Source organism: Engraulis encrasicolus, chromosome 19, assembly GCF_034702125.1.
Source record: "Engraulis encrasicolus isolate BLACKSEA-1 chromosome 19, IST_EnEncr_1.0, whole genome shotgun sequence".
NCBI classification, from domain to species: Eukaryota; Metazoa; Chordata; class Actinopteri; order Clupeiformes; family Engraulidae; genus Engraulis; species Engraulis encrasicolus.
The window spans coordinates 51,015,729-51,025,604 of NC_085875.1; positions in this window are offsets into that span (position 1 = coordinate 51,015,729).

The window sequence follows — 9,876 nt, forward strand, 5'->3', positions numbered from 1 at the left end:
CCACTGCACACACACACACACACACACACACACACTCATACACACACACACACACACACACAGGGCCGGTTTTAAGCATAGGCCGGCTAGGCGGTCGCTGGGAAGTCTGTGAACCAATAAACAGACAGTCATGAGAAAGGGGGCGGGACGAGTTACAGCGTGCGATCTATTTTGAATTTGGAGACTCACTCGAGAGACAGATAGCGCATTCAGGCTGACTGAGAACCGTGCTGGAGCCCGTTCCAGCACCTAATCGCGAACCGACCGTCGTGTTCACGCCACAGATATTTGCGTTCGCGAACCGGAAAATTGGTTCGCAATGCGAACCGCAAAATACTAGGTTTTTCTCGGCGAACCGTGACGACAGCGTGTTCATCAGCAGGTTCATCCGGGTAACACAGTCACGTGCGGAACACTGGCGGTTCGCAGACAAACACTTTAGTGCCGAACGTAACTGGTGCGAGCACCGACACCGGCTCCGTTCTGGTCGGCCTGAAAGCCATAAGAGAGGGCAAGCGCAAACAGCAGTGTTGCTCTGCTGGGTGGAGAATTGTTATGTTCTCATTAAACCAGTCATTGCATGATGCAGGAGTTGCAGAGGGTGTTTTAGAACTATGTGATTTAATCAGCAACCGTTTGTGATTATGGAAAGCCTAATAGTTATGAGGCTACTGTTTGGAATTAGAGGGAAAAAGAACTTTGTTTTTGATCTGAGAAATCGCTAGTTAGCATGCTAACATTAGCCAAGTATGCCAAGCAATGAACTCCAGTGAAGTAGCTGTTAGTAGCCTACTCACTACTCACTAACACCCACCTGATATCATATGCTTAGGTTGACAAGCAATGTAAAGTAAGACTGGTGCAATGTTTAAAACAATTTTAGCTGCCATATCTCCTTCCATCCACTTGAATTAATTACCTGCTTGTTGCTTAAGCTTAAAAAAAAACATTGTTTCCAGACCAGAATGACATGCATGAATCATGTAACAGAACCATGCACAGCATGTTTTAATGCTGAGTGATGCAGTATTGCAGACAAGTGAGGCTATTTACTATATTTTGTATATTATGAAATTCAAAAGCGTGACTGCTCTTCTCCCTTTCTCTCACCCTGTCCCTCCAGTTCAAACACATAGATAGCCCCCTTCTCATTCTCCTACTCACAAATGCACCACTATTTCCAGTCCAGAAATGAAATTGGTTTGGAATCATAGACAGCACAAATGTGTAGCTTATTAAAATTGTTATGCTGCCATGCTTTGTGATGCTGTAGGCCTAGTGTAGATAGGCTATCAATGCAGACCTCCTTGGTAGGCCTATTGTCTACACATGCATTTTACATTTAATGTAAGCGCCAGAACTCAAACTCGCCTAGGGCACCAAATAAGCCAGAACCGGCCCTGCACACACACACACACACACACACACACAAACACACACACACACGCACGCGCAGACACAAAGCTTACTGAACTTTGTACCCTAAAAGTTGGGTGAGTGAATAGAACTCTGCCTCTGCTGTCTGACATTTGACTGAGGTGTGGAGAACCTGGTTACTGTTACTATGACAAACACCTGGTGACTGTTACTATGACAAACACCTGTTTGCTGTTACTATAACAAACACCTGATTACTGTTACTATGGCAAACCCCTAGTTACTGTTACTATGACAAACACCTGGTTACTGTTACTATGAAAAACACCTGTTATTACTGAAATTCATTTCATGACAACTAAAGAAAATGGATACATAATATTTCTGAGGTAGCCTAATTGTCAGCCAGTTGCTTTCTTCCCCAGACACACAGTATATTGATATGTATAATGGTTCATACAATTATTTGCAAAACATTCTCCTCCGAATAAACAGAATAACACAGGATGCCAGATAGGCCTACTGTACAATGTTTTATTCATAGGCCTTACTGTCAACCATCCCTAATTTCCCGGGAAACGGGACTCAATTTTGACTCATTTCCCGATTTCTTCCCGATTTGAATTTTTTCCCGGAAATATCCCAGATTTTTCACATTATCAAAAAACACTGTCAGTCCAGTAGGCTATTTATAGGCTACCCACGGCCCTGTCCGACGAGCCACACCCCCTCTTGAAGAGAGAGACAGAGGGTCTTGCTCATCAAGCTACCTGCCAGAAGACGGTATGCCAGATACCACCAAGAATTGAAGTTCCTTGAAAATACGAGCTGTCAACCTCGAGCTCCGTAGCGCTTGTGCTTCCTCAGTTCATGCAACGCATAAGACAGACTCGGAACAGCGAATCATGCGATTAACATAATCACAACCTGTACCAGCACCAAGTTTTGCACAAACAGACAACTTGTGCGACAAAACAACAAGAAGAAACTCATTGCGCTCATTTCATTGTTTTGTTTTCATTGTATTGTTTCTCCACGCTGCAAAACGTGTGCTGAGGGATTTTAGACAGGATCTGTCTTTGCACACGCGCTATTGTGAAAAACAGAGTAGAATGCACCGTCCGATCTGTCTGTCATCCCGTTGACTGTCAAAATTTGGCCTTTAAAACATTTCCCGGATTTTGGCTTAAAATATGGGAATTTTCCCGGATTTTTGGGAGCTCAAAGTTGACAGGTAGGCCTATGGTTTTATTAGACAATTTCTTCAGAGGAGCAAAATCATACTAGGCCTACAGGAATATGCTGTTACACACATGCAGTCGCTAGTCTGGATAAATGCTTAGTGTGTGTGTGTGTTTGTGTGTGTGTAGCAGGGAACAGGTAAACGAGCTGATCCTCTGGAAAGACAGGCTGTCACGACAACAAGTGAAGGCTGTCCTGGATACCACCCCTCAGTCGCCATGGAAACGGCTCCCCATCCTCCGGACTCAGACCTCTCGCTCAGCTGCCACCGTCGTCTGATGCACACACACAAACACGAACGTATGCACACACACACAAACACACACAGTATGCACGCACACACATGCACGCACAGTATGCAAGCTGATGCACTTTACATGCACTTTCATATCAGACTAACACTCTCCATTATCCTCTTCCCATAATGGCATGTCTTCCCATAATATTGCATTTATTAAACAGTCCCTCCAGGATTTTGCACTGGAATTTTGTGATTTTTGCGGTCAAAATGTCTGATTTTGTGGCAGCATTTTCTAATTTTTTGCAAAGATTTTGCGCCCCTTTCTGGGTTTTTTTGGTAACTGAAAACCAAAATCAGTCTAAGCAGGCTTAAGACAAAAGAGAGAGAGATTCAGAAACACACTTCCTTTTAATTTTCTGTAGAAATCTCAACACAAATGACATTAACAAAAGTTACATTTGGCCATGGGGGTAATTTGTCCTCGGCTCGCAGGTGTTTATGGCCCTGCAGATGATACTGCACCGTAGACTTTCTCCGAACAGGGGTGCCTGCAGACTTGACCAGTATGGTACGCACCAATCGCCAAAAAAAAAAAAAAAACACCGGAGAGATGACAGCGGACCATGACACCGGAGGAAAAACTACATGATTGAGAGTGTAGTCAATATGTATGGGGATGTTTTTTTATGGTAACTTGTTGACGTTGACAAGTCTGTAGAGCTACTGTTTTGAAAACCGAATTGTTTCACTTCTCGAGGTGCAGTCCATGCACGCACATTCTAGCCTAATAATTATTTTAAAAAGAAACTGTTACATTTAACTGCGATTACTTTCCCGACTGAACTTGTGTTCTCTCTCGTGCACAGGAATAGGTGCGATCGAGATGTGTTAACGCATGCATGCGCATTTACACAGCAATGCACCCTGGATGGAAAATGCTGCATGACGGTTAGATTTCCTGTCAAACTTCGAAATTTCGTCGACGTTGCGTTGACGAGGTGACATGTCACATGGTGTAAAACTATCGCGGGATGAATGCGGCTGCAGTCAGATCTTGCAACCTCTGCAGTTGCTTATCCCCTTCAACGCTCGTCGGCGGACTGCCTCCGAGGTCACGCGTCCATGAACTGGTTGGTCAACAACTCACTCACGTGTGTATATGGGTCTTGTCTCACACCTCTACACAAGTTTGCGCAGGTCCCCACTTCAGCTCCTCCTCACTGCCTGTCCCCCCACTCATCACACGTGGTGTGTTAGTAGAGCAACCGGTGCGAGCTCATCGTCTCGTTCATATTTGTGGCCGACTTTAAATGCGCTGTATTTGATAACACCCACATCGTGACAACAAGTTCTCGCTGACGTCCGTTGCGCAACGTCGACGCTCGCAATGAAGTCGTATGTGCTTAATGAAACAGGTAGGCTACAGGCAGACGCCACGCCTATCATTTGGATACAACTTTTCAAGCTCTATGCAACTTTTTCACTCGAAAGCTGGCGCGGAGATGTCTGCTGCAGCGCGCATGAAGTTCACATCACAAACGTGACAGAGGGGTCTGCATAAAGTGCCCCGGCTTTTTATGCTTCCAGCTCAAAGAAAAGCAGCCCGACTACATCAGCCTCGAGGACTGTGTTGAGCGCACCGAACGCCAGTCCAGGCTGATCACGCGCAACCACAAGCGGAACCACGAAGCACTCAAATAACAGAACACAATTTGCAGCATGCTATTCATGTCAGCAAACATAGAATAACACGTGTGCAATAAGTCTTGAAATATCCAAACTGCAATGCAACATGCTGAATGCCAGCTGCCTATAAACTCCACAGAATGTTGAAGGGGACAAAGGGGAAAATTTGCGGGAAAAATGCGGCTTTACATGAATTACGTGGCATCACAATATAACTAGCCTATAGGAATTAACAACAGTTATTTTTATCACTCGTGATCTTTGTATTACTTATTATGGGACAGTCATGCTATGCAACTACTTGTAGTGTGTGAGACCTAAATGTTGTATTTTACTGTTAAGGTCAATTACCTACTGCTGTTTCTACTGCCGTTACTACTACTGCTGCTACTGTTGTTCCTACTATCACTGCTGCTGTTACAGCCACTGCTGTGCATTGGCATTGCTTATGTCAAAAGGACAAATAAAGATTACATTACATTACATTATATTGGATTTGGCAGACGCTTTTTTTTAAACCAAAGCAACTTACAATCAAGGACATAATCATAGCTGACTGACATCACTAGTAAAAACAATGTTTTTAGTTACATTGACACATGGTTAAGTAGGCCTAGAGTACAAACATTCACATACACAGTTCAAGTATTAGTGTAGTGTATACGAAAAACACAAACAAACAGGGCAGTCATGGGTGAGCGGTTAGGGCGTCAGACTTGCATCCCAGAGGTTGCCGGTTCGACTCCCAAACCCGCCAGGTTGGTGGGGGGAGTAATCAACCAGTGCTCTCCCCCATCCTCCTCCGTGACTGAGGTACCCTGAGCATGGTACCGTCCCACCGCACTGCTCCCCATGGGGCGCCACCGAGGGCTGCCCCCTTGCACGGGTGAGGCATAAATGCAATTTCGTTGTGTGCAGTGTTCACTTGTGTGCTGTGTCACAATGACAATGGGAGTTTCACTTCACTTTTTAGTTGCTTCTTGAAGGCTAAGAGCAATGTGCCTTGTCTTGCTGCCTCTAGGAGGCTGTTCCACCATTGAGGAAAAACAACAGATAAGAGTCTTGACAGGGATCGGTTGGAGCGAGCAGGCAGCAGGGCCAGACGACTTGTGTTGGAGGAGCGTACTTCTCTTCCAGAATCATAAGGCTTTAGTATGTCATTCAGATAGGCTAGGGCGGTAGGCAAGGGTCAGGGCCTTATGCTTGATTCGAGCAGCAATCTGTAGCCAGTGCAACTCGATGAATAGAGGAGTATCATGGGTCCTTTTGGGTTGACTTAAAACCAAACATGCCGCCGTTTTCTGGATTGGTTTTAATGCATATAAGCGAACAATTTGGTGAGAGCTGTCCAATCGTTTCAAATCAGAACTGAGCGCAATCCTCCCGCCCCTATAATTGCGTCAGGTCAAAGAACCTCCAGAGCATGAATATGAATGAAGAGAAGTATTATGGTCGGGTCATACCAGGCTTATAAAAGCATGCCACCACCAATCATTTCTGGAATTCTGATGGTCCTAGTCTTCAAGTGTCCTCTTGACCAGAAAAGGGGATTCAGTTTTGACAACAGAAATGCATTCCCCACCAGAGGTTAATAAAGTCAAAGTTGAAACTTTGAGCCTACAGTGTATCAACCTCAGTGGTGTGTAAACTACTGCATGTAAGATCATTTACTAGTGATTCTACCTACACTTTATACACCTCTGTCCCCCACTGTCCTTACATGTAGTCTTAGCAGTTGTGAGAGAGAGTGAAGGTGATTTCCTTAACACTCTCTTGATGGTAAAGGGCTTTTGGTGAGAGAGTAGAAAAGTCTTCTACTTAGATGTAGAAAATGAAAGTGTGTTCATGAAACGTTGTGTGTGTGTGTGGGTGTGTACAATGTGTACATGTAGGTTACTTTATGCAAGTCTTGAAGCATCTTCTTGATGGGAAAGAGCTTCTGTCATGGGGAATAGAGAATGGAGATGAGAAACATCCCATCATCCCCAGGACTCCCAGAGATGGCAAATGCATGAGTCCGAGTAACCACCGGCATACAACACGAGTTCTTCACCAGCACTAAAAATGAACTTTGTTCAGTTGGCCACTAGGGGCACCCTTCACCTTTACTTCCCACCTGTAGTCCTCACCACTGGTGCTCTTGATGCCGTTTCTGTTCTCTTAAACACAGTCAGTATCTGTATATACAATGTAATGAAGACTCTGGGCCCCCTTCTCCTTGGGCCTGGGACAACTGATGGAAATGTAATGGTAGTGTAGTGGGAATGTTGAGAATTCAGAAATAATTTTAATTTTAATTTACTCACCAATATTCTCTCTCTCTCTCTCTCTCTCTCTCTCTCTCTCTCTCTCTCTCTCTCTCTCTCTCTCTCTCTCTCTCTCTCTCTCTCTCCTCTCTCTCTCTCTCTCTCTCTCTCTCTCTCTCTCTCTCTCTCTCTCTCTCTCTCTCTCTCTCACACACACACACACACACACACACACACACACACACAGGACAAGCATGCAGGAGACAACATCAACACAAAATAGCTCACATAATTGAAATAAAATGACACACACACACACACACACACACACACACACACACACACACACACACACACACACACACACACACACACACACACACACACACACACACACACACACACACACACACACAGGGGTCACAGGGGTTCCGACAAGGGGGGACAAAAGGGACAGCTGTCCCAGGCCCAAGGACAGATGGGGCCCAAAATGAGTTCCTCATTACATCGCATCTATTGGGATGGGGAGTTGTTACGATGTAAAGGGTCAGTAAGCGCACAGAATGGTACAGTCCACAATCATATCCACATCACACGGGGGAGATGCAACTGGTTACCTATAAAAGGTAGGGGTTCAGAGGTCACGGGGGGTCTTCCGGAGGCAGACCTCAAGAGAGGTGGCTCTCGCGTGCTAGCCGGGCCTGCTAGGCCGTGAGCAGAAAATTGGAGAATACACCTGCCGGGAGGTTTGTTAAGGATATTTAGAGACTGTCTCATACAGCTTGCTGAAGACACAAAGACATTTGGATTTTAAGAACTATACGTGGGGTTTCCTCCACAAACCTTGAACGCTGAAGAAGAGAGCATGAGAAGAAGCGCTGGGCTTGTGTTGGTCGCCTACAGAGGGCCTGACGATTGGGCTGTCGTGTGAACGTTTGGACCAGAGGTAAACGATGTGTTCTCTCCCAGACATGCATACATTTACTGTAGATCATACACTCATACTGCCACGTTAATGCATACATAAAAGTTCGGAGTTAGTCAGGGGTCACTAACTAGATGATGGGGCCCTTCCAGATGACTTTGTCCCGGGCCTGGCCAAAGCTGTCAGCGGCCCTGCACACACACACACACACACACACACACACACACACACACACACACACACACACACACACACACTACCTCAGCTGCTGCTGCTGATGATGATGAGAATGATGATAAGGCTGCTTTAGAATTTCAACTGTGACTTTATTCATTTCTGGTGGGGAATGCATTTCTGTTGTCAAAACAGAAATCCCTTTCCTGATCAAGAGGACACTTGAAGACTGCATACCCTATAAAGACAGGGATGTCAATTTGAATGAATAATGTCTGTTTGGGCTTCAGCCTCTGTGGTGCTCACGGGACCCACTAGTTTGACGCCCTCTCGGTACTTCACATGGTAATCAAACATTTCAAACAAGCGATTTAAGGTTAGGGTTAGGTTTAGGGTTAAGGTTAGGTTTAGGGTTAGGTTTAAGGTTAAGGTTAGGGTTATGGTTAGGTTTAGGGTCGTATGACATAAGCGGTAAGTACCGAAAGGGCGTCGAACTAGTGAGTCCCTGGTGCTCACAGTCGATGTCCTACCCCTGTGTTACATCCTCCACTGTATGTTGTCCTGCCCCCTGTGCCCCTACATGTAGATTTTACTTTAAGCACATTTCAAATACATTTATTTTAAGTACACTTTAAATATATTTCAAAAGTATATATAAAAAAACATTAATGTAATCTCTAATTACCCATTTCCATTGTCTTGTTCACAACCATCAGCCATTCACATGAACCCTCCTTTCACCTTCACTTCAGACAACAACCACTACCTCAACCACGACTTGAACCGACAATTCACTGAACTACATACCTGCACTCTAACCACTAGACTACAACTACCTGTTCTTCAACAGGCACCATTACCTTGTTGAAGTAATAGTCTTGAGTAGTACTCTTTAAGTATACTTTTATATAATTAATAATAATACTTAGAAATCATTGGTGGTGGTATGCTTTTATCGCATTAACCCCTTAAGACACAGCATTATAAATGAGCTGTTACAAGAATGGCAATGACCAAGTCGTAATGTATTACTAAAAGCCCCGTGCACTGTCATAGTACTGTAGTACTATACTATAGTAGTTAACTTTCAATGTCTATTACAGCGGGCCACAGGAGGTACGGCGTGCATTAAGGGGCTACAGACACTTTTACATGCTTAATTTGTGCACCAAAAAGTACACTTAAAGTGCACTAATACAGTAATAACACAACTTAAGTACATACTTCAGTATTGTGCTTAAAAGTTGAATAGGTAAGGCCTTACATGCTTTTTTAAGATCTGGGTGTGCTCTTCAATATGGTGTTTTTACCATGAAAGCACATTAACAAAATGGAAGGTGGAAGGTTATTTAATGTTACAAAGCGTAATGAATAAATAAGCCTAGGTTAAAATACACTAAAATGATGGTTAAAAAAAAGTACCCAGGTGAAAAAAGTGTACTTAATATACTTAATAAGTATGTATTTTTGTATTTAAAATATACTTCAAAAGTGTGTATTTAAAGAATGCTATTTTGCATTTTAAGATGACTTTTTGGTACTAAAATCAATCTTTGTTCAAGTATACTTAATATACTAAAATCATAGCCTACTTAACTTTAAGTACATTTTAAATATACTTACTAATTCACTTTAAAAGATGTTTAATGTGTACTTTAACATGTGGTTAAGTGTAACTATTTGAAGTATGCTACAAATCTATTTCAAGGTAATAAGAAAGCACTTTATAGCATGCTGCAGAAGTACATACTTAAGTTGTGTAATTTTGGGACAACTTATAGTATACTTAAATACACTTGAAATATAATTAAGTAGAGCTTTAACACATTTTAAGTTGACGTTTTGGTACTAAAATCAAACTTTGTACAAGTGTACTTAATATACTAAAATCATACTTAACTTTAAGTACATTTCAAATATACTTTCTAATACCAAACTTTAGCACATTACTTTTAAAATACAAATACAATTAAAATACACTTAAA